The sequence below is a fragment of the Ranitomeya variabilis genome, chromosome 2, assembly GCF_051348905.1.
Source record: "Ranitomeya variabilis isolate aRanVar5 chromosome 2, aRanVar5.hap1, whole genome shotgun sequence".
Lineage (NCBI taxonomy): Eukaryota > Metazoa > Chordata > Amphibia > Anura > Dendrobatidae > Ranitomeya > Ranitomeya variabilis.
In genome coordinates, this window is record NC_135233.1 from 772,619,375 (window position 1) to 772,646,777 (window position 27,403).

Here is a 27,403-nt window from a genome sequence, read left to right on the forward strand (position 1 = left end):
CCTCGACCTGAAAAGGTAGCAAAACATCTGGCTGACACAACACAGGGGCCGAAGAAAAACGACGTTTCAGCTTCTGAAAAGCCTCAACAGCCGCAGAGGACCAATTCACCACATCAGCACCTTTCTTTGTCAAATCAGTCAAAGGTTTAACCACACTAGAAAAATTAGCGATGAAGCGACGGTAAAAATTAGCAAAGCCCAGGAATTTCTGGAGGCTCTTCACAGATGTAGGTTGAGTCCAATCATAAATGGCCTGAACTTTAACAGGATCCATCTCGATAGTAGAAGGGGAAAAAATGAAGCCCAAAAAGGAAACCTTCTGAACTCCGAAGAGACATTTAGACCCCTTCACAAACAAGGAATTAGCACGAAGGACCTGGAATACCATTCTGACCTGTTTCACATGAGACTCCCAATCATCCGAAAAGACCAAAATATCATCCAAATATACAATCATGAATCTATCCAGATACTTTCGGAAGATGTCATGCATAAAGGACTGAAACACAGATGGAGCATTTGAAAGCCCGAATGGCATTACCAGGTACTCAAATTGGCCCTCGGGCGTATTAAATGCTGTTTTCCGTTCATCGCCCTGTTTAATACGCACAAGGTTATACGCCCCTCGAAAATCTATCTTGGTGAACCAACTAGCCCCCTTAATCCGAGCAAACAAATCAGACAGCAGAGGCAAAGGGTACTGAAATTTGACCGTGATTTTATTCAGAAGGCGGTAATCTATACAGGGTCTCAGAGAACCATCCTTCTTGGCCACAAAAAAGAACCCTGCTCCCAACGGTAATGAAGACGGGCAAATATGCCTTTTCTCCAAGGACTCCTTTATATAACTCTGCATAGCGGCGTGCTCTGGCACAGATAAATTAAAAAGTTGGCCCTTAGGAAACTTACTACCAGGAATCAAATTTATAGCACAATCACAATCCCTATGAGGGGGTAGGACACTGGTTTTGGGCTCATCAAATACATCCTGGTAATCCGACAGAAACTCAGGGACTTCAGAAGGAGTGGAAGCAGAAATTGACACCAACGGAACATCGCCATGTACCCCTTGACAACCCCAACTAGACACAGACATTGATTTCCAATCCAATACTGGATTATAAACCTGTAGCCATGGCAAACCCAACACGACCACATCATGCAAATTATGCAACACCAAAAAGCGAATATCTTCCTGATGTGCAGGAGCCATGCATATGGTCAACTGAGTCCAGTACTGAGGTTTATTCTTGACCAACGGCATGGCATCAATTCCCCTTAATGGAATAGGAAACTGCAAAGGCTCCAAGAAAAAATCACAGCGCCTCGCAAACTCCAAGTCCATCAAATTCAGGGCAGCGCCTGAATCCACAAATGCCATAACCGAGTAGGATGACAAAGAGCAAATCAGAGTAACAGACAAAAGAAATTTAGGCTGTACAGTACCAATGGTGACAGACCTAGCGAACCGCTTAGTGCGCTTAGGACAATCAGAGATAGCATGAGTGGGGTCACCACATTAAAAACACAGCCTATTCTGACATCTGTGTTCTTGCCATTCAGTTCTGGTCAAAGTTCTATCACATTGCATAGGCTCAGGCCTTTGCTCAGAGGACACCGCCAAATGGTGCACAATTTTGCGCTCGCGCAAATGCCGATCAATTTGGATGGCCAAGGACATTGATTCATTCAGACCAGCAGGCGTGGGGAATCCCACCATAACATCCTTAAGGGCTTCAGAAAGACCCTTTCTAAAAATTGCTGCCAGGGCACACTCATTCAATTGAGTAAGCACAGACCATTTTCTAAACTTCTGACAATATATCTCCGCTTCATCCTGACCCTGACACAAAGCTAGCAAGATTTTCTCTGCCTGATCCACTGAATTCGGTTCGTCATAAAGCAATCCAAGTGCCAGAAAAAACGCATCTACATTAAGCAATGCAGGATCTCCTGGCGCAAGGGAGAATGCCCAGTATTGAGGGTCGCCACGCAACAAAGAAATAATAATTTTTACTTGCTGAATGGGGTCACCAGAGGAGCGGGGTTTCAAAGCAAGAAACAGTTTACAATTATTTTTGAAATTCAGAAACTTAGATCTATCCCCAGAAAACAAATCAGGAATTGGAATTCTAGGCTCTAACATCGGATTCTGAACTACATAATCTTGAATGCTTTGTACCCTTGCAGTGAGATGATCCACACAAGAGGACAGACCTTGAATATCCATATCTACACCTGAGTCCTGAACCACCCAGAGGTTAAGGGGAAAAGAGAGACAAAACACACTGCAAAGAAAAAAAAATGGGTTCAGAACTTCTCTTATCCCTCTTTTGAGATGCATTAACACTTTATGGGCCAGCTGTACTGTTATGGACCTGGTGGTTAGGAGCACCCGGAATGACCTGATGAGTAAACTCAAAATCGGGACTAGCTCTGGGAAAGTGGGAACTCTGCTGACCGCAAACCCTACTCCTATCACACACACTAGAAATAGCCGTGGATCGTACCTGACTCTCCCTAGACGCCTCTTCACAGCCTAAGAGCTAACTACACCTAAAGATAGAAATAGAAGCCTTACCTTGCCTCAGAGAAATTCCCCAAAGGTAAAGGCAGACCCCCACATATATTGACTGTGAGTTAAGAGGAAAGTCACAAACACAGGAATGAAACAGGTTTTAGCAAAGGAGGCCAGATTTCACTAAATAGTCAGAGGATAGAAAAGGGAACTATGCGGTCAGCACAAAAGACTACAAAAAACCACGCAGAGTAAGCAAAAAGACTCCCCACACCGACTCACGGTGTGGAGGTGCCACTCTGCACCCCCAGAGCTTCCAGCTAGCAAAGGAATATCATGATAGCAAGCCGGACTAGAAATAGCAGTACTAAGAAATATATTCAGGAAGCAGTAACAACAAATGAACTAGCAAAGACTTAGCTTCTGCTGGAGTAGACAGGTCCTCAGAGAAGTCCAAGAGAGATCTGAACCAATACTGAAACATTGACAGCTGGCATGAAGTAACGATCTGAGTGGAGTTAAATAGGAAGCCAGCATAGAAATAAACGAGAGCAGCTGATAAAGCCAACCTCAGTGACCAGCAGTTCCGCTCGAAGCCACCAGAGGGAGTCCAAGAGCAGAACTAACCAAAGTACCATTCATGACCAGAGGAGGGAGTCCGAGAACGGAATTCACAACACCCCTCCTGGCGGACCCCAGCGCTAGTTGGAATGCATCCTTACCATGCAATTGTAAAATAAATTTTGAAAAGTATTTTTATTTGAGTTATTTCATGATAATTGTAAACAGGCCTAAAAGGCCCCAGGTACGTGAATGTGTAGATTTCTATGGGTATGCGTTCTAGGGTTAACTGAACCATGTGTTTTTGCTAAGTCTGAGCAGGCGGATTCCTGCAGACTTAGGGACTGTGAGATACCATTTTGTTTTGTTTTCCTGTTTTGCTCAAAGAGCTGTGTTTATTTTTACTTCACCATCGTTTATGCCGCAGGTACCTAATAAACCAGTGAAGGACTTAAAGAGACAGTGTCCCGAATCTACCTCCATGTACTGCTGGGTGAGCTGATCTACCACAGGTGGTGTTTTAATGTGGGCAACATTCCAGAAACATGGGGAGAAGCTGTGGTCAAACTGCATGTTCTTGGTGAAGGTGGCCATAAGCCAGGAGATGACAGGCATCATGGAGGACCTGTTTAAGTCTCTTGTGCAAGCACAGCAGCAGCAACAGCTGGCACATCAGGAGACAAGATGTCTGCTTATGCAACAGATGCAACAACAGCAGAAGCACCAGCAAGACCAGTTCCGACAACAGCAGCAGCAGATTGAGTTGGTTGCAGAGGTGGTTCGCAGGAGGGCAGCAGCCCCTTCCCCAAGTCCAGGTGAAGACATACAGGTCCTTCTCAAAAAATTAGCATATAGTGTTAAATTTCATTATTTACCATAATGTAATGATTACAATTAAACTTTCATATATTATAGATTCATTATCCACCAACTGAAATTTATCAGGTCTTTTATTGTTTTAATACTGATGATTTTGGCCTACAACTCCTGATAACCCAAAAAACCTGTCTCAATAAATTAGCATATTTCACCCGTCCAATCAAATAAGTGTTTTTTAATAACAAACAAAAAAACCATCAAATAATAATGTTCAGTTATGCACTCAATACTTGGTCGGGAATCCTTTGGCAGAAATGACTGCTTCAATGCGGCGTGGCATGGAGGCAATCAGCCTGTGACACTGCTGAGATGTTATGGAGGCCCAGGATGCTTCAATAGCGGCCTTAAGCTCATCCAGAGTGTTGGGTCTTACGTCTCTCAACTTTCTCTTCACAATATCCCACAGATTCTCTATGGGGTTCAGGTCAGGAGAGTTGGCAGGCCAATTGAGCACAGTAATACCATGGTCAGTAAACCATTTACCAGTGGTTTTGGCACTGTGAGCAGGTGCCAGGTCGTGCTGAAAAATGAAATCTTCATCTCCATAAAGCATTTCAGCCGATGGAAGCATGAAGTGCTCCAAAATCTCCTGACAGCTAGCTGCATTGACCCTGCCCTTGATGAAACACAGTGGACCAACACCAGCAGCTGACATGGCACCCCACACCATCAGTGACTGTGGGTACTTGACACTGGACTTCAGGCATTTTGGCATTTCCTTCTCCCCAGTCTTCCTCCAGACTCTGGCACCTTGATTTCCGAATGACATGCAAAATTTGCTTTCATCAGAAAAAAGTACTTGGGACCACTTAGCAACAGTCCAGTGCTGCTTCTCTGTAGCCCAGGTCAGGCGCTTCTGCCGCTGTTTATGGTTCAAAAGTGGCTTTACCTGGGGAATGCGGCACCTGTAGCCCATTTCCTGCACACGCCTGTGCACGGTGGCTCTGGATGTTTCCACACCAGACTCAGTCCACTGCTTCCTCAGGTTCCCCAAGGTCTGGAATCGGTCCTTCTCCACAATCTTCCTCAGGGTCCGGTCACCTCTTCTCGTTGTACAGCGTTTTCTGCCACATTGTTTCCTTCCAACAGACTTACCATTGAGGTGCCTTGATACAGCACTCTGGGAACAGCCTATTTGTTGAGAAATTTCTTTCTGGGTCTTACCCTCTTGCTTGAGGGTGTCAATGATGGCCTTCTTGACATCTGTCAGGTCGCTAGTCTTACCCATGATGGGGGTTTTGAGTAATGAACCAGGCAGGGAGTTTTTAAAAGCCTCAGGTATCTTTTGCATGTGTTTAGATTTAACTAGTTGATTCAGAAGATTAGGGTAATAGGTCGTTTAGAGAACCTTTTCTTGATATGCTAATTTATTGAGACAGGTTTTTTGGGTTATCAGGAGTTGTAGGCCAAAATCATCAGTATTAAAACAATAAAAGACCTGACAAATTTCAGTTGGTGGATAATGAATCTATAATATATGAAAGTTTAATTGTAATCATTACATTATGGTAAATAATGAAATTTAACACTATATGCTAATTTTTTGAGAAGGACCTGTATATGTCCAGAAGCGGTAAGATGAACAATGCACAAAATAACTCCGGGCAATGATGTAGAAGCTTTTTTGACTGTGTTTGAAAGGGTGGAAGAATGGGAGATGCTGCAGCTGGGGCTGTGGGCAGAGGTAATGGCCTCTTATTTAACTGGCGAGTCACAGAAGATTTATTCTCACTTGGCCTTACAAGATGCCCAAGATGCCCATATATATTAGCATGCTCAGGGGTCACTATGTCTGTCAGAGCTCAAAGGGTTCACCACTGGGCATATTGCGGTGATAAACCCCCTCACTCCCCAAATGTTTAATCTGCTGCATCTGTTACAGAATTGGTTGCAGCTAGAGTGCTCCACCCCAGCTCAGATGGTAGAGCGAGTCGTAGTGGATAGATTTATCCACTCCTTTCCAAAGCCAGTGCAGCCTAAGGGCATCACTGAAATGCAGATGTCCTGGTATGCCTAGTAGAATTGTACCAGGTGGTCAAGAGGTTCCTAAAGAAGCCATATTGGGGTACACAGAGGGATCCAGAGTCCCAAAAAAGGGGTGGTGGAGAGACCACTAGGGGAGTCGGATGTCCCAAGTGGTCACTGAGGGGTTACCAAAGGCCACAAGTAAAGATTTGCTCTGCTGGAGATGTCACAGTCATAGACACATAGCCACCTGGTGTCCTATGTCCTCCAAACAGATGGACTGCAGCCTAGGGAAGCACTATGCCTATCCTGCCTTCAGTGTGGACTATCAGCCTGGTGAGGGGCCGCAGGCATTCCCTGTAACAATAAATGGTCTAATGGTGTTGGAACTCTTGGACTCGGGGAGTTTGGTGACCCTAGTAAGGGCCACTATCTCACACTACTTGATCCCCAGAAAACACGTGGGCATCCAATGTATTCACAGGGACACCAAAGACTACCCTGTTGCCTGAGTGACTGTAAACACAAACTGTGGGGCTGAGTCCCATGAGATTGGAGTGGTTGCAGACCTTCTACACCCGTTGATACCAAAGCAGTACTTTAGCTTGTTCTGGGACTTATGGCAGAAGTCGGAGGGACCACGTGACTCAGACAGGAACCAGTGCAACTGTGGTGAATCCCCATCACAGTCGGAGGTGGATGAATTCCCCCTGTGTGTCCTTTCTGGTGATGAGTAGAGATGAGTGAACCTTTTAAGGTTCAGTTCAGTTATGTTCGCTGAACTTTTCGATGTTCGCCAAACAGTTTGCCGAACATAACCGAACACTATTGAATTAAATGGGAGGGAAAATCAAATGCATAGACAACACCTTCAGGGGAGCCCAAAAGCTTCAAAAACAGCTAAAATAAGGGGGAGACACTAGGAAAAGTGGCATCAAAGACCCATCAATTGCATTCTAAGTAGTGATGACCGAATTTGTTCAGAAAACAATCCCCAAACATAAATTCGGTATGAATATGGCACATTCGGATTCATTATTGGAAACACAAGCAAAATTTTTATCAAATTGGAAAAAAACGGTAACATTCGATAAAAAATGTGGGAAAACATTTGCATTGCCACAAAAGTATTTTCAGCACTTTAGCAATGATAATGATGGTGTATCATGAGCATTTGGCATGCGTTTGATGAGGGGAAGGGGTTTGCAGAGCTCAGAGGCACGGTGCTCTTGTAAACAGTAATTTTCTTTTCCTAACTTTATTTGTGCACACTGCAGCTAGCCAATCAGGGCTCAGGAAACACCCACAATGTCCTGACACCAGGGCTTGTGTCATTGGCTGCTGAAATCACATGTCCCTCTTTGTATAAAGAGTGGACATCTTGTTTTAGCGCCATTTTGACACTGCAACAGTGCAGAGAGGCTGCTCCTGATGCTGGCACTGTTAGCAGCAAGATTTTATCTAGTTAGCTAGGTGTTTTTTATCAGTCAAATAGTGTAGCTAGCTAGTTTCCATTATGGCTGTGAAATTTACCTTCCAGTATATTTTTATGGCCACAGACAAAGCCAGCAGGGCACATGTCCTAAAAGTGTGTTGTGCACTGCTTCTTTTGTGCTCCATGCATGAGTACAACATCCTAAATAATATTTTTTCACTAGGTAATTGTGAAACAGCCTGCTGTATCCCACTGTTAGTGCTGTGGTGATATGAAACTGTCTGCAGAACGCACATTAAAAAAATATATAATTTTTCAGTTGCAAAAAGTTAGACAGCCATCATATCTGTTAGGTGTCGAGTTCCCGGCTCTGCACAGGGGGAATCTCAAGCCATCTCCACTGCGGTCTCCCATCCTTCTCCAGCCACAGTGGAGCCTGCTCAGCGGAGACGTCGGTCCCAGCGTCTGACTTAGGCAGATACTCTGGTTACTGCTGTTCTTCCAGGTTCTGCCATTAAGACCAGTGCTGGGCAGCGCCGAGCAGACGCTTTTGGGACTAAGTCCTGCTTTTCACCCTCTGAGCATGCCCAGGGTGAGATCTCTTATTGGAGGTCGAGGGTCACATGCTTTGATACTGCAGCAAAACCCATTGGTCCTCCAGGAAGGTCCTGAAGGTGCTCAGGGTCTGTGGTAGCCTCTCATTGGTCCTTCTTGGAAGGTCATGTACCTGCTGCAGCTATAAAGGGTTCGCATGGCCGCACGGCCATGCGCTAGTATCAAATCTGTTATGTGCATGCGCCAGTGTGGTCACATTTATGTGTGTTCAGGGACTCGGCTGAAATAAGCCCCTAGAATGCCGGCACCTCCGGCGAGGAGATTGTATGTTTGCATGACCACAGACTGCCTTCAGCTCGGCAGTTAGCTGTGAACTCCTGTGGGGTTAACAGGGCACAGCGTCTTGTTTCCGTGCGACTCTGTGAAGTAACAGAGTTCGCTTAAACCGCCATATAGTGCCGTCATTTACTAGCAGCAGGTTCCTCCTGCACGGTGAACCCCGGGCTGCGAACGCATCAATAATAACATCTATATTTACTCGGTGCATTCCGCTAGCCCTAACAATATCTCACTTTGTCATTTTGTTGGGTTGAAATTAATCCATCTGCAGATGTCACACACATAACCAAAAACATTTTTCTGTTAATAAACTTCATACAATAGGAGGCCTGACTTTTAAATAGTTTGTAGCATCTAGTGTATTATGGAGGCCTGATCCAGAGGCCATCAAATAATTCTTCTGTTCTTAGTGTCATACAGTAGGTGATATCTCACATTCAATTACTTTTGTAGCATCTAGTGTGTTATAGAGGCTTGATACAGAAGCTACCAAAAAATTATTTTGTTCCTAGTGTCATACAGTAGGGGACCTAATTTTCAAATGTTTTGTAGCATCCAGTGTGTTTATAGAGGCCTGATCCAGAGGCCACCAAAAAATTGTTTTCCTAACATCATACAGTAGGGGACACTGGACTTTTAAATTGTTTGTAGCATATCTTCTTTCTCATAGAGACCTCATCCACACTCACACAATTCATCCTTATGTGACTAACACGATACAGCACACCATATTTCACCTTCGAATTTACTGCCGCTAAAATTCAGCTGTTTGCAAAGGTGGTGCAGAGTTTACAATCTAATTTTTTGTTGCTAATACTGTGCTCCTACCACCCTATCTGAGCAACATGCCTTGGAAAAAGCGAGGCCGTGATGAAAGGGGAATTAGACTTGGTGTTCAAGGTGTACGTGGGGTTGATGGTAAGGTTAGTGAAAGCATTAGTGAACCAACAATGTCACGACCTATGCAAAGACATCTGACAACTTCTGTTACTGGACAGGCTACTCATCTACCTTTCTTTGGCAGATGCATAGCGGTACACTTTGTTGATGAGGCGCAGAAAGAGCATGTGCTTGAATGGATGACAAGGGCAGCTTTAAGTGGTCTCTTCTTCTCTTCCTCCACCTCAACATCACACCCAGTACAGTCCACAGAGATGTCACCCAAATTCAGCTTGCTTCCCACAGTGTCATAACTCTCCAAACATTCAACTGACTGTACAGAACCACAGATGGGTGAGTCTGAAGAGCTGTTTACACATTCTATGCCATGGTCATCAGAAGTGTACTCAAAAGCTTCAGGCAAAAGGAGGAAATCTTCACTGATGTCCAAAAATGTTTTTAGCTTGGATCTGGGGCAGGATGAAGTAGGGTCTGAGCAGCATCCTGACCCTCATCATCAGACGTTAACCTAGGAGGGAGAGGTGACCCTGATGAGACTCAGATATCTGAAACTCATGCGGACTGTCCTGTGCTGTCAGGGCAGGAAGTGGAGGAGGGCGACTCCAAGGGCTAGGAATGAGATAGCAAAGAGGATGATGACATGTTAGATCCCAGTTGACATGAACATAAAGGTACACAGTGTCAGGACTCTGAACATTTTTATTACCTTTTGTGCATTACTGCCCTTTTGCAAGATGGCGTCTTTGGTCTCATGTGCACTGTGTCTTCCTGCTATAAAACTCCACCCCAGCCTTCAGTCTGTGCTAGAGTATTCTGCCTTGCATCCAGCTCCTGACCCTGTTGACTCCCTGGCTGTATACCTACTCCTGTGAACCTGTGTGGTGATCCTGCTACTCTGCTCTGAGTTCCTGCTGCATACACCAGTTTCCAGTAATCCTCCTTCATCTGCTGCTCGTGTTTACTTCCATCTGCATTTGCTGGACATGTAAACTGCTGCTGCTCTGCCTAAACCTGAGATTATCACCCAGGCCTTCCTGGTTGAGATAAGACATTGCTTGAACTGCCTTATAAACATAGCTATCTGTGTTTGGACTAAAACAAGGACTTTTTTCATGTCAAGTATCCTCAAGAATAATTGTGCTTCATAGACTTTCTGCATGATTGCATTTTCCTCTGAAGTTCCCTATAGACTGTTTAAGCTGTGTTTAATATTTACACCAAGTGTTGTGGACTTGAGTTTCTCTCTGCACCTGTTTGAATCACTGTGTGATAATATAGACTTTACCACTTATAAAACTGTGTCCTGTAGTTGTCTTGTTCCACGCAAAGAGTCTCCTGAGTTATCCCCTATAATTATTACAGGATACTGCTGGAACAATGACTGCATAAAGCAGATTAGAGCAGGTGTTTTCCATAATTAGATCACTGCAGAAAGATGTGGAAGGTCTGCAAAAGAAGTTTGGAAGCTTTGAAAACAATCAACAATTGTTTGGACAAACTTTGCAGGACTTAAGCAACCGCTTGGCAGCCCAGGAAAACAAACTTGCTGGCATAGAGTCCCAGTATGGACGGGCTTTTCAGGACATAAGCACGCAAATAGCTGCACAAGTGACTTTACCCTCTGGGCAACCGCCACCAGCTAGCCCACCTAAGTTGCCTCCATTCAGATTTAATTGTGATTGCGACACATTTCTTGGCTTTGTGAATCAATGTATGCTATATTTTGATGTGCATGCTGACCGTTTTCCTACTGAAAGATCAAAAGTATTGTGTGTAATAATGCTGCTGACCTCACGAGCGCTCGCCTGGGCGAATCTGATGATTGAGTCTCTTGACCCATGGTTAAATAGCTTGGATGATTTCTTGGCTGCTATGGCATTAATGTTTGATGACCCTAATCGCTGTGCAACCGCTGAATCTGCTTTGTTGTCTTTATGCCAGGCTAAACGTTCTGTTATTGAGTATGCAACTGAATTCAGGAGATTAGTACCAATTGGGACAGTTATGCACAATTGCCTATTTTTAAAAGGGGTCTGTCTAGTATTATAAAAGATGAATTAGCTCGCTCTGAGTCACCACAAGAGCTAGAGACATTTATACAGCATTGTGTTCGCATAGACATTCGCCTTACTGAGCGTAGGCAGGAGAAATTTGCTGCATATAACCATATTTCTAACTTTTCCCTTCCTTCTAAAGAGCCTGCAGGTAAAACCTCTGGGGAGGTGGAGGAGGTGCCCATGCAAATTGATTCCGTCCAGAGGTGTGAGATCAATGAGTGCCGGGAGCATCGCCTTCGTGAAAGTCTATGTTTCTACTGCGGCCAGTCTGACCACTTCTTGATCAATTGTCCTAAGTGTCCAAGACGGCCTAACAAAGTGCTAGCAGCAGTAGGAGAGTATGACAACTGTGATGATGAATCTGACATCTCTGAATGTAGCCTGCCTTTAAATGCTGTATTCCATTCACTTTCTATGACTTCACCCCCCAAGGAGCTGAAGGAGAATAACTCTCACTGTTCTCTCCCTATTAAGATCCTGTGTTCGGGACGGTGGATTTCCAGTGCAGCTATGATTGACTCAGGTGCAGGTGGCAATTTCATGGATATCGCATTTGCCAAGGAACATGGTATTGAAATTCAGCAAAGAGCCTCTCCAATTACCATGGAAACAGTGGATGGGTCACCTTTAATCTCTGTATACAAAAAAGGTTGCACTCTATCGTGCCAAAGCATGTCTAATATGGAATACATGAAATTTGAATAGCAAAATGGCTTTTGAACATTAGAAAAATATTTAAGAGACGCTTTGCACAGAATTTGATATAAATCAAATAGTGTGAGCCCATCAACTTCGTCAAAGTGGTCTCAGACTGATGGGTCCCTGACCTCCCTGTCCAAATGTGAACACTTACCAAAGGCCAATATCTGTATGCCTGGGTGAATGTGGACACCTCTATTCAGCAAAGCCTACATATGAGTTAGCCGGGACCAAGTGTGTTGAGATGCAATTAAAAACCACATGGTGATGGGAGGAGTGCTCAGCCAGTAAGCTAACATGGAATTAACAGAAAAACGGCTCGCACATCCTAACCAGTGTGAATAGGTGCATACCAGGAGCAGCTACCTCCATACATAAATATACAAAAAAGGTTGCACTCTATCGTGCCAAAGCATGTCTAATATGGAATACATGAAATTTGAATAGCAAAATGGCTTTTGAACATTAGAAAAATATTTAAGAGACGCTTTGCACAGAATTTGATATAAATCAAATAGTGTGAGCCCATCAACTTCGTCAAAGTGGTCTCAGACTGATGGGTCCCTGACCTCCCTGTCCAAATGTGAACACTTACCAAAGGCCAATATCTGTATGCCTGGGTGAATGTGGACACCTCTATTCAGCAAAGCCTACATATGAGTTAGCCGGGACCAAGTGTGTTGAGATGCAATTAAAAACCACATGGTGATGGGAGGAGTGCTCAGCCAGTAAGCTAACATGGAATTAACAGAAAAACGGCTCGCACATCCTAACCAGTGTGAATAGGTGCATACCAGGAGCAGCTACCTCCATACATAAATATACAAAAAAGGTTGCACTCTATCGTGCCAAAGCATGTCTAATATGGAATACATGAAATTTGAATAGCAAAATGGCTTTTGAACATTAGAAAAATATTTAAGAGACGCTTTGCACAGAATTTGATATAAATCAAATAGTGTGAGCCCATCAACTTCGTCAAAGTGGTCTCAGACTGATGGGTCCCTGACCTCCCTGTCCAAATGTGAACACTTACCAAAGGCCAATATCTGTATGCCTGGGTGAATGTGGACACCTCTATTCAGCAAAGCCTACATATGAGTTAGCCGGGACCAAGTGTGTTGAGATGCAATTAAAAACCACATGGTGATGGGAGGAGTGCTCAGCCAGTAAGCTAACATGGAATTAACAGAAAAACGGCTCGCACATCCTAACCAGTGTGAATAGGTGCATACCAGGAGCAGCTACCTCCATACATAAATATACAAAAAAGGTTGCACTCTATCGTGCCAAAGCATGTCTAATATGGAATACATGAAATTTGAATAGCAAAATGGCTTTTGAACATTAGAAAAATATTTAAGAGACGCTTTGCACAGAATTTGATATAAATCAAATAGTGTGAGCCCATCAACTTCGTCAAAGTGGTCTCAGACTGATGGGTCCCTGACCTCCCTGTCCAAATGTGAACACTTACCAAAGGCCAATATCTGTATGCCTGGGTGAATGTGGACACCTCTATTCAGCAAAGCCTACATATGAGTTAGCCGGGACCAAGTGTGTTGAGATGCAATTAAAAACCACATGGTGATGGGAGGAGTGCTCAGCCAGTAAGCTAACATGGAATTAACAGAAAAACGGCTCGCACATCCTAACCAGTGTGAATAGGTGCATACCAGGAGCAGCTACCTCCATACATAAATATACAAAAAAGGTTGCACTCTATCGTGCCAAAGCATGTCTAATATGGAATACATGAAATTTGAATAGCAAAATGGCTTTTGAACATTAGAAAAATATTTAAGAGACGCTTTGCACAGAATTTGATATAAATCAAATAGTGTGAGCCCATCAACTTCGTCAAAGTGGTCTCAGACTGATGGGTCCCTGACCTCCCTGTCCAAATGTGAACACTTACCAAAGGCCAATATCTGTATGCCTGGGTGAATGTGGACACCTCTATTCAGCAAAGCCTACATATGAGTTAGCCGGGACCAAGTGTGTTGAGATGCAATTTGACGAAGTTGATGGGCTCACACTATTTGATTTATATCAAATTCTGTGCAAAGCGTCTCTTAAATATTTTTCTAATGTTCAAAAGCCATTTTGCTATTCAAATTTCATGTATTCCATATTAGACATGCTTTGGCATGATAGAGTGCAACCTTTTTTGTATATTTATGTATGGAGGTAGCTGCTCCTGGTATGCACCTACCTTTAATCTCTGGGCCTGTGGATCAGGAGACCGTACCCCTTGAAATTTTGTTGGAGCCTAATCATCAGGAGCAACTTTCTTTCTTGCTAATTTCTTCTCCTCATTTTCATGTGATTTTAGGCATTCCTTGGTTGCGTTCTCAGAACCCAATGATCAACTGGGAGACCAAGGAGATTATCTTTCCAACAAGGAGCAACTCAGCATTAACAGAAGCTGTCCCTGAGTCAACAGCTACGGTACCACATGTACAGGTATTTTCTTTACCTCCAGCATATAAACAGTTCTCTGACATCTGTGACAAGAAGAATGCAGATCAGCTTCCTCCACACAGGCATTATGACTGTCCCATTGAGCTGCTTCCTGGGTCAGCTATTCCTTTTGGTAACGTATACCCTTTGGCGGCACCTGAGCTTCAAGCCTTAAAGGAGTATATTGATAAAAATCTGGCCAAAGGCTTCACACATCCTTCTTCCTCACCAGCAGGGGCACCTATATTTTTTGTAAAAAGTAGGATGGGACCCTGAGACCCTGTGTTGACTATCGGGAACTCAATAAGTAACCATACGAAACCGTTACCCTTTGCCTCTGATTCCCGAATTACTGGAAAGAGTCCACCATGCTAAGGTGTTCTCTAAACTGGATCTTCGTGCGGCTTATAATTTGGTGCGTATTCGTCCAGGGGATGAGTGGAAGACAGCATTCTGATGCCGGTATGGACACTTTGAATATCTCGTGATGCCCTTCGGGCTTTGTAATGCCACTGCAACGTTTCAAGACCTTGCTAATGACATTTTCAGAGATTTGTTGGACCAGTTTGTGGTGATCTATTTGGACGATATACTAATCTTTTCTGATTCTCTACAGGAACATGAAGAACATGTCAAAACTGTTTTAAGACGTCTGAAAGAGAACCATCTGTATATTAAGCCGGAGAAATGTGAGTTCCATCGTTCTGAGATACAGTTCTTAGGTTATATCATCTCTCCCCAGGGGCTGAACATGGAATCTGGTAAGATTCAGGCTCTCCTTGACTGGCCAGTACCCAAGAACGTTAAGGAGGTCCAACGTTTTATTGGTTTTGCAAATTTCTACAGACGCTTCATTCGAAATTTTTCTGATATTGTCCGTCCCATTACTTCCTTGACAAAGAGGGAAAAGCCCTTTAAGTGGTCATCACAGGCTCAAGAAGCTTTTGATCGGCTTAAGATCTGTTTCACCTCAGCACCGCTGTTGATGCACCCAGATCCAACACTATCTTTCATTGTGGAGGTGGACGCTTCTGATAATGCTTTGGGGGCTATTGTCTCCCAAAGAACTGGAGAGAAGGGTCTGCTACATCCTTGTGCTTTCTTTTCCCGTAGACTAACCTCAGCAGAGAAGAATTATGACGTGGGAGACAAGGAATTGCTGGCTATTATTGCGGCTTTCAAAGAATGGAGGCATCATCTGCAAGGAGCTACACAACAGATTATATTGCTAACTGACTATCACAATTTAGAGTTCCTTAGATCCACTAGATGTCTTTCTCCTCGTCAGGCTCGTTGGAACATATTTTTAAATCAATTTAACTTTGTTATCTCGTACCGTCCAGGTTCTCGTAATGGGAAGGCTGATGCTTTATCCCGAATCCATGCTGCGGATTCTGTACCTGGAGCCCTGTCCAAGACCATTCTATCTGATGCCAATTTCATCGGAGTTATCCACGATCAGGACTTGTGGAAGGAGTGCAGGGAGGCCTATGATGGTGATGTATTTCTGGCCAACCCACCTGTGGATATTAATCTTGTCTTTAAGGGTGGTATGTGGTTCAGAGATCGACGTATCTACGTCCCTGAGGTCATCCGTCTGCAGATCCTCAAGTTGGTACATGACTCCAAGTTGGCTGGTCACCGGGGGTACAGAAGACACAAGAGTTCCTGAGCCGATTCTTCTGGTGGCCAACTTGCCTGAAGGATACCAAGGACTATGTTCTCTCTTGCGAGGTATGTGCTCATTACAAGACTCCTCATGTGGCACCTACGGGTCTTCTCCAACCATTACCTGTTCCATCCCAGGGGTCTATATCAATGGACTTTATTGTGGAGTTGCCTACATCGGAGGGCATGAATACAATCATGGTGGTAGTTGATTGCCTGACTAAAGCTGCTCATTTTGTTCCGTGCACCGGCCTCCCTTCAGCTAAAGGTACAGTGAACTTGGTTATACAGAATGTCTTTCGGTTGCATGGGGTCCCGGTTGAGATCATCTCTGACTGTGGAGTACAGTTCACTTCAAGATTCTGGAAGGGGTTTTGCTCTGCACTCAATATTAATGTCTGTCTCTCTTCCGCTTACCATCCCCAGACAAATGGTCAGACTGAGCGGACCAACCAGACACTGGAACAATATCCAAGATGCTATGTCAGCCATCTCCAGGATGATTGGTTGGAGTTGCTGCCGTTAGCCGAATTTTCATATAACAATTCTCAGTGCGCCTCCACTAAATTTTTGCCTTTCTTTGCTAATCTGGGTTATCATCCGTGTATCTTACCTAGGTCTCCAATTAATTATCCGGTTCCAGCAGTGGAGGAAAGGCAGACTGCAATGAGGCAAAATCTGGAGGTTCTGAAGGAATCCCTGACCACAGCTCAAGAACGTTATAAGAGATCGGCTGATAGATTCCGTAAACCTGCACCCATGTTCAAGGTAGGAGATTCCGTGTGGTTAGCAACTAAGAATCTGAAGTTAAACGTTCCTTCACAAAAACTTGGACAGAAATTCATTGGCCCTTTCAAGATCAACGGTATTGTGAGCTCTGTGGCCTGCCGGCTGAAGCTGCCTAGGACTATGAAGGTACACCCAGTTTTTCATGTATCTTTACTAAAGCCTGTATCTCCTAATACCTTCCAGGGACGTGTTGTGCCACCTCCGTGGCCTGTGGTGATTGATGGGCAAGAACAATTTGTGGTGGAGGAAATTATTGATTCCAGGATTCGCAGGAATCGGCTCCAATATCTGATAAGATGGCAGGGATATCCCCCTGAGGAAGACTCTTGGGAACCTGTGGAAAACATCAATGCCCAACAGAAGATTTCTCATTTTCATCAGAGATTCCCTGAGAAACCAGGTCCAGGATTGTCCTGAGGCCACTTCTAAGGAGGGAGTAATGTCAGGACTCTGAACATTTTTATTACCTTTTGTGCATTACTGCCCTTTTCCAAGATGGCGTCTTTGGTCTCATGTGCACTGTGTCTTCCTGCTATAAAACTCCACCCCAGCCTTCAGTCTGTGCTAGAGTATTCTGCCTTGCATCCAGCTCCTGACCCTGTTGACTCCCTGGCTGTATACCTGCTCCTGTGAACCTGTGTGGTGATCCTGCTACTCTGCTCTGAGTTCCTGCTGCATACACCAGTTTCCAGTAATCCTCCTTCATCTGCTGCTTGTGTTTACTTCCATCTGCATTTGCTGGACATGTAAGCTGTTGCTGCTCTGCTTAAACCTGAGATTATCACCCAGGCCCTCCTGGTTGAGATAAGACATTGCTTGAACTGCCTGATAAGCATAGCTATCTGTGTTTGGACTAAAACAAGGACTTATTCATGTCAAGTATCCTCAAGAATAATTGTGCTTCATAGACTTTCTGCGTGATTGCATTTTCCTCTGAAGTTCCCTATAGACTGTTTAAGCTGCGTTTAATATTTACACCAAGTGTTGTGGACTTGAGTTTCTCTCTGCACCTGTTTGAATCACCATGTGATAATATAGACTTTACCACTTATAAAACTGTGTCCTGTAGTTGTCTTGTTCCATGCAAAGAGTCTCCTGAGTTATCCCCTATAATTAATACACACAGCTGAGTAGGTCATCTAAGGAGGAAAACAAAGAGTTTATGTTGTGCCATACTTCGCAGACATGTAGCGATACAGCCATGATGAGCAATGCATCCTCAACCACAACTGTGGCTGTGACCAGCAGCATCCACAAGTCTGCATCTTGCGGAGTTGGCAAAGGTTGCCTAGCCTGGGCCTTTTTTGACACTGTAATGGATGAGCCAACTCATGTACTCTGCCAACTTTGCAAAAAAAAGCTGAGTAGATGTAAAAAGTGCAATAATTTGACTGCTACATGTATGAACCTTCACATGCAACATGCAACATGAGTTACTCTGGGAATACCACTGTGCTAAAATGTGGACTAGCAGACCTCAACAATCTTCAGCTGCCCCATCAATCACATCTGCTGCTTCCTCCTCCTCCTCTGTAACCATGCCAACTATTGAAATGCAGGTTTTCGACCGCAGAACCTCGGGTTCTTTACCCACTTCAGTCATGCTGATTGAGAGCCCACCATCAGCTGGAATGGATGCGGATATGCCTGCTGTTTTAGAACCACCTTAGAGAATGAGCACACCACAACTTTTGCAATCCATCATAACATCTCTGCCTGCACCTCCTTCATGGTCCAGTAGTTTGCCCAGTTCACCATACTCCGCCCTCTCTCAGCACTGCCGCCAGTCCACTGTTCTGCAGTTGTTGTCATGTAAAAGATCGTTTCCTCCTATGCATGACATAGCTAAGAGGTTGAACTTCACTATCTCCAATCTGTTGGCCACGGAAATTCTGCCTTTCCGCCTGGTAGATACAGACAGTTTCCAAAAGCTGATGGTCATCGCAGTCCCCCAGTACCAATTGCCCAGTCACCATTACTTTTCTAAGAAAGCTGTTCCTGTGCTACACCAGCATGTCGCTGACAACATCACCTGTTTCTTGACTAAATCTTTGTTTGCTAGGGTGCATTCCACCACAGACATTTGGATGAGTAAGCATGGCCAAGGGCGTTACATCTTGTTGACTGGGCACTGGGTAACACTGGTGGCTATGGGGGCAAGCGCTGCTCCACAAGTCTTAGGGTATGTGCACACGTTCAGGATTTCTTGCAGAAATTTCCTGAAGAAAACCGGAAATTTTCTGCAAGAAATCCGCATTTTTTTTTTTGCGTTTTTTTCCCGTTTTTTTCGCGTTTTTTTAGCATTCTGCAAGCGTAATTAGCTTGCAGAATGCTAAAGTTTTCCAAGCGATCTGTAGCATCGCTTGGAAAACTGACTGACAGGTTGGTCACACTTGTCAAACATAGTGTTTGACAAGTGTGACCAACTTTTTACTATAGATGCTGCTTTTGCAGCATCTACAGTAAAAGATAGAATGTTTAAAAATAATAAAAAAAATAAAAAAAATGCTTATACTCACCCAGACATCTCCTCAGCGGCATCCGTTCCTCTTCCTATAGCTGGTGTGTGCGCACAGGACCTTCCGTGACGTCACGGTCACGTGAGTGGTCACATGACCGCTCACGACCAATCACAGGACAGTGACGTCATCGGCAGGTCTTTCACCGCACACCAGCTACAGGAACCGAAGCGACAGCATGCAGTGGAGGCGGGAAGACATCGAGGGTGAGTATAGGACTATTTTTTATTTTAATTCTTATTTTTTGACCACTTATATGGTGCCCAGTGCGTGGAGGAGAGTCTCCTCTCCTCCACCCTGGGTACCAACCTCACATAATCTGCTTACTTCCCGCATCGTGTGCACAGCCCCGTGCGGGAAGTAAGCAGATCAATGGACTCCTAGGTGTGCGGAATCCCCTGCAATTCCGCATTTTAATGAACATGTTGCTTTTTTTTCCGCGATGTGATTTTTTCGCGGAAAAAAAGGCTACATTTGCACAAAAAATGCGGAATACACTTAAAATAATAGGAGGCATATGTAAGCGTTTTTTTCGCGTTTTTATCACATTTTTATAGCGAAAAAACGCGAAAAAAACGCGAAAAATACTTAACGTGTGCACATGGCCTTAGAATCCTCAAGGCTTGCAGGACAAACCTCTACTTTTAACACTTCCTCCACTGCTTCTACCTCCTCCTCTATCTCCTCTAGGGTCTCCACATGCACCCTAATCCTCTGCCTTAATGAGACACACGGTCCAACAGTCTATAAATTTTACGTAAATCTTTACTCACCACATTTTAAAAGAGTTTTCAAATCAAAAACCATATACAAAAATGCCACATTAGAGGCTGCAAAAAAACAGAAAAACAGTTTGAGGAACCCTTTAGTTTATCTTATATTCACATGTAAGGTCTAAATTTAGCATAGGTATATAAGGTGCAAAAAAAGGTGCTTAATGCTACTAAAAAGCATGCTTAATATGCCTGTTATCCCTATAAGGTGCTAATAAATATATATAAAGTGCTTCCAGCTGTGTCCACATATAATATGCACAAAAAACAGAAAGCACCACTGCAAAAAATGCACACCACAAAATTGTATAGAAAATTATTTAACAGTATATTTTATTGGTACGCCACACAAAATATTAAAACATAATTAAAACAGGCAATAATCAATCCACTCTGAAAAATAAGTACATGTTATAGTGAATATACACAGATATGCATATAAACCAATCTCAGACCTACTGGCTCATGGGGCTATGTGGTGCATCTCTGCAAACCTAACGTGGACAATAACATGCCCATCAAGGAAAAGGGCCCCCAAGGTAGGGAAGGACCCTATAGGTAAGACCACAGAAGATGACCAAAGACAATATATATAAAAAAGGGTCATCTGCATAATGCAACCAACAGAACTCAGTAAAAGCCTGAAAGGTAAAGGGTTAAATTACCAAATGCTCCAAGTATGAAAGAGGGCAAGACCCCTCAAATGCAGGAGCTGAGTGGAATGAAGACAGTGGCCCCACGCGTATCGCCCTATTAGAAAGGGCTTAGTCAGGGGAGGTGGTGGCACACACACCAATGCACAAATAAATAGCAGTATGTGGAGTTGCCATAATTACCTGATGAAAAACTGGTGTGCGTGGATAGGAACAACCCAGTGAGGGGGAAAAAAATGTGCACATGAGACTAGTACCAGAAAGTAACCACGCACGCTGGAACACAGGCCCCGTCAGGGTGCCTGCGTGAAGTGGAGCGCAACAAAGTCCAGCACCATTGCGCAGCTGCAGATGCTGGGACACAGGTCCACTCAAGGCGCATCCAGCATCTTTGTACATAATTGTGCATGATCAATACATGCTCACCGAGCACGAAACGCCCTGTGAAATGCCTGCATAGAATAGAGCGCAAGGCAACTATCAGGCGCCTGCGCAAAATAACGCTCTGCAGAGTCCAGCACGCATAGTTAATGTATGCTTGCCAAAAAATATGCCAACGCAGGCTGGCCATATGGGATATTCACATAAATACAGCGCAGGGCATTATAATTAGGCCAATTCAACCAAGAAAACCTTAAAGTCACATATGCTTTAAGAAGTGCAAAGAACCCGTATGTACCGTGGGCTGAACAAAACCGCAGCCATAATGAAGGGCTCAAGGTTCACACACTATACTGTATATTATCCAAAAATATAAACAAAGATAATATCACAGCCGACAAGTGATGTTAGGGTACCATCACACAGTGGCATTTTTATCACTACGACGGCACGATTCGTGACGTTCTAGCGATATCGTTACGATCTCGCAGTGTCTGACATGCTACTGCGATCAGACACCCTGCTGAGAATCGTACGTCGTAGCACATCGTTTGAAACTTTCTTTCGTCGCTGGATCTCCCGCTGACATCGCTGGATCGTTGTGTGTGACAGCGATCCAGCGATGCGTTCGCTGGTAACCAGGGTAAACATCGGGTTACTAAGCGCAGGGCCGCGCTTATTAACCCGATGTTTACCCTGGTTACCAGCGTAAAAGTAAAAAAAAACAAACTGTACATACTCACCATCTGATGTCCGTCAGGTCCCTTGCCGTCTGCTTCCCGCTCTGTCTGTCTGCCGGCCGGAAAGTGAGAGCAGATCACAGCGGTGACGTCACTGCTGCGCTCTGCTCTCACTATACGGCTGCACTCAGTCAGAGCAGGAAGCAGACGGCAAGGGACCTGACGGACATCAGATGGTCAGTATGTACGGTTTGTTTTTTTTTACTTTTACGCTGGTAACCACGGTAAACATCGGGTTACTAAGCGCGGCCCTGCGCTTAGTAACCCAATGTTTACCCTGGTTACCAGCGAACCTCGGCATCGTTGGTCACTGGAGAGCGGTCTGTGTGACAGCTCCCCAGCGACCACACAACGACTTACCAACGATCACGGCCAGGTCGTATCGCAGGTCGTGATCGTTGGTAAATCGTATAGTGAGACGGTACCCTTAGAGTGCAAACAACACATACAACATAGACAAACAAAAGCCAAACAACCCCTGGGGGACAGGCACACCACAATAGCAAGGACACACACACACACAACACCTATCCTATGCCAGACAGTTTAAGCATGAACTATAATATTAGACAAACCAAAAATAGTACTTCAAGAGAAGGTGCAACTTTTATTGAAAACACATATACAAAGAAATACACATATACATATATACACATACATACACAGCACATTATAAATATAATAATTAGAATCAACCCATGTAAAAATTGAAGAAGTGGTGTATGACACTAACATGTATCAAGATCCAGCAGTAGTGTTGAGCGATACCGTCCGATACTTGAAAGTATCGGTATCGGATAGTATCGGCCGATACCCGATACCAATACAAGTCAATGGGACACCAAGTATCGGAAGGTATCCTGTATGGTTCCCAGGGTCTGAAGGAGAGGAAACTCTCCTTCAGGCCCTGGGATCCATATTAATGTGTAAAATAAAGAATAAAAATAAAAAACGTCATCTAAGGTCTTTCAAGCGCTCATTCTTAGGAACGGAAGCTGCCGGTTACATCAGTAAGGTCCAGGCTGCGTCGGAGAGGTGAGTATATCAATATTTTTTATTTTTATTCTTTATTTTACACATTAATATCGATCCCAATACCGATTCCTGATATCACAAAAGTATCGGATCTCGGTATCGGAATTCCGATACAGCAAATATCGGCCGATACCCGATACTTGCGGTATCGGAATGCTCAACACTATCCAGCAGTGTAAAAACACCCATTCCATGTAAACACAAAACAGACACCAGATCGTAAGATCTCCATATTGACATATAGATAAAAAGCAAAGGCTCAAGCCCTGGGCCTTCATCAAATTGAGGACCCCACTACAGTTTGTGGCCTTAAAAAAAGATGTTGGGGGGCTACAAACCCCTAGACCAGAGTCGAAGCCTGAAAAAAACGCAGGAATATAGGAGACAAAGAAAAAGGGGGGGGGGGGGGAACCGACACATGTCAGACCCCCTAGTGTTCAGAAGCACCACCCATATTTGCCCCATGAGCCAAAACCAGTAATAAACAATCAGGATAAAAACTATGACAATTTAAAACATAGGAGACAAATATAGTCTATAGCTTGAGACACAGATATAACTCATGGAGGCATCAAGGCCAGGGAACCATGGCATCGTAGATCTATTATTTATGGCAGATGGGACCGAACGCGAGCTTTGAGGCTGTTTCCCTGAATCCATGAGAAGATATAATTCCATCTAGAGATGATTATTATCCAAGGAACCCGGTAAATAGCAATTTCTTATTCAGACATGTAGGGGCAACAGAACCAAGATTAAAGATCCACCGAGATTCTGAACGTAATAGGAGCTTCTTATATGAACCACTCCTGTTAGACATTTAAACTTTCTCAAGTCCCACCACCCGTGTATTCAAGACCTGCCCCGCATGTTAGGCTAAAAAATATGCAGCCACCGGAGTTAGGGTCTTGCCCTTGAATGAAACACTAGATGCCAGGTTGATGGTAGAGAAATGTTTTTTCAATCCTGCATCGTAACTCCTGCGATGTTTGGCCCACATATACCAACTGGCACGGACAGATCAACGCATAGATGACACAAGACATTTTGCAGTTAATATATGACTGGAGCTTGTGCCTACTGCCATCCCCAGGATGGACAAAGACATCCCTAGTTGGCACAATGTGGGAGCAAACATTACAATCCCCCATGCAAATGAACCCTTCAGGTTAATATCCCGATTGATCTTGGTAGTTTGTCTCGAGTAGTGGCTCCTGGTAAGTAGATCTCTAAAATTGGGGGCCCTCCTCGCAGTTAGTAAAGGTTGATCAACCACAACACCCGACGTATGGAGATAAGTGGTGAGAATTCCCAAAAGGCCTCTGTAGGATGGCCCTGATTTGTGGCCAATCATTATTAAAGTTGGTGATGAACCTACGTTTGCTGTCTCATACCTTCGTGTGAGGGTTCAAAAGTGAGTCTTGCGTATTAGCCCTCGCCCATTGGAATGCAGTTGAAATACTCTGAGGCCGGTGTCACACTGGCGTTTTAAACGGCCGGGTGCAATGCAATAAAAAATCGCATTGCACTCGGACCAATGTTAACATATGGGGCAGCTCCCAGCAGCCGACTTTTTGTTGGCTGTTTTCTTCGGTCCGAGACAATCGCAGCAAAACTCTGGGCTCACTCGCACCCATATAAGCCTATGGGTGCGAGTGAGACAGCGCACACCACTCGGATATCATCCGAGTGACGTGCATTATAAGCGGACCCCAGCAATGGAGGAGATGGAGAAATTCATTTCTCCGCCTCCTCCGCAGTTGTGCTCCGATCCTCCCTGTGCGAGAGAATCAGAGCACAGATGCATGACACTCGGCCCCTGCTCTGCTGCGAGCAGGAGCTGAGTGTCATTAGCATATCACATCCAATGATATCACATCGGATGTAATAGGCCAGTGTGACGCCGGCCTTATGGGGATAATGTCTTTGTTTAAACCAATGAGAGGCTGCCACAGAGCGTGAGCACCTACAGGACCTTCCTGAACGACCAATGGCCTTAGCTGCAGTGTCTAATCATGTGACCCTCGATCTCCGCTGAGAGATCTTACTCTGGGCATGCTCAGAACGAGAAAAGCAGGACTTAGTCCCAGAAGCGTCTGCTCGCCGCTGCCCAGCACTGACTTCAATGGCAGAAGCAGGAAAAGCAGCAGTAACTCTCTGTACAGAGTCAGACTGAGCGAGATGCTGGGCAGGGCCGGTTTTAGGCAAAGTGGGGCCCTAGGCAAAGTTTAAAATGGGGCCCCAAATACTAACATATTGCACATCATACAGAAGCATTTCAGTTGTATTTACATGCACTGATCTCAGGCCGCTAAACGAGTGTGATCGACAATACTGAAGTCGTTGGACACTTGTTTCCCCGCCTCTTTCCACCATCTGAGAAAGAATGAAGGGGACAGAACGATCACTAATAGATCACTAACAGATCCCCATACAGTATCATGTTATCAGCAGCACATCTACAGTTTACATCGGCGATGTGCTGCTGAGAACAAGGATTTTTATTCCGGCATAAACCAATCACCCAATGAATATGCAGCATTTTGCTTGTTTAGTGTAATACACCCCATAGTCCTCCATATATTGTAATGTGCACCACAGTCCTCCATATTGTAAAATGCACACCCAATAGTCCTCCATATAATATAATGTGCCCCATAGTCCTCCATATAGTATAATACACTCCTCATAGTCCTCCATATAGTATTATACACTTCCCATAGTCCTCCATATAGTATAATACACTCCTCATAGTCCTCCATATATTAAAATACACTCCTCAGTCCTCCATATAGCATAATACACTCCTCACAGTGCTCCATATAGCATAATGCACTGCCATAGTCATCCATGTAGTACAATTCACTTCCCATAGTATAATGCACCCCATAGTTCTTCATATAGTATAATGTACTCCCCATAGTCCTCGATACAGTATAATTCAGCCCACATATAGTATAATGCAGCCACCACCCTGCAGAGTATAATGCAGCCACCCCACAGAGTATAATGCCGCCACCCCAGAGTATAATGTAACCCCCCCACAGAGTATAATGTTACCTCCCTATAGAATATAATGCAGCCCCCCCATATAGTATAATGTAGCCCCCTCATAGAGTATGATGCAATCACCCATAAAGGAATATAAATATAATACAGCCCCCCATAGAATAAAATGTAGCCCCGAACAAGATATAATACAGCCCACCTCCCCATAGAATATAATGTAGCCCCATCAAAGGGTATGATGCAATCACCCCTCATAAAATCTAATAAAGCCCCCCACAGAATATAATGTAGCCCCCCATAGTATATAACACAGCCTCCTCCATAGAATATAATGTATAATGTACCCCCCAAATATATAACACAGCCACATAGTATATAACACAGCCTCCCCATAGAATATAATATACCCCCATAGTATACAGCACAGCCCACATAGTAGTATATAGCACAGCCCATATAGTAGAATATAGCACAGCCACTTAGTATATAGCACAGCCCACACAGTAGTATATAGCACAGCCCACACAGTAGTTTATAGAACAGCCCACACAGTAGTATACAGCACTGCCCACAGTAGTATACAGCACTGCCCACAGGAGTATACAGCACAGCCCACAGGAGTATACAGCACAGCCCACAGGAGTATACAGCACTGCCCATACAGTAGTACACAGCACAGCCCACAGGAGTATACAGCACAGCCCACAGGAGTATACAGCACTGCCCATACAGTAGTACACATCACAGCCCACAGGAGTATACAGCACTGCCCACAGGAGTATACAGCACAGCCCACAGGAGTATACAGCACAGCCCACAGGAGTATACAGCACTGCCCATACAGTAGTACACAGCACAGCCCACAGGAGTATACAGCACTGCCCACAGTAGTATACAGTACAGCCCACAGGAGTATACAGCACAGCCCACAGTAGTATACAGCACAGCCCACAGGAGTATACAGCACTGCCCACAGTAGTATACAGCACTGCCCATACAGTAGTACACAGTACAGCCCACAGGAGTATACAGCACTGCCCACAGTAGTATACAGCACAGCCCACAGCAGTATACAGCACTGCCCACAGCAGTATACAGCACAGACCACAGGAGTATACAGCACAGCCCACAGGAGTATACAGCACTGCCCATACAGTAGTACACAGCACAGCCCACAGCAGTATACAGCACTGCCCACAGGAGTATACAGCACAGCCCACAGGAGTATACAGCACTGCCCACAGGAGTATACAGCACAGCCCACAGGAGTATACAGCACAGCCCACAGGAGTATACAGCACTGCCCACAGTAGTATACAGAACAGCCCACAGGAGTATACAGCACTGCCCACAGGAGTATACAGCACTGCCCACAGTAGTATACAGCACAGCCCACAGGAGTATACAGCACAGCCCATACAGTAGCACAGCACAGCCCACATCCCCCCTCTCTCCTCCCGAGAAT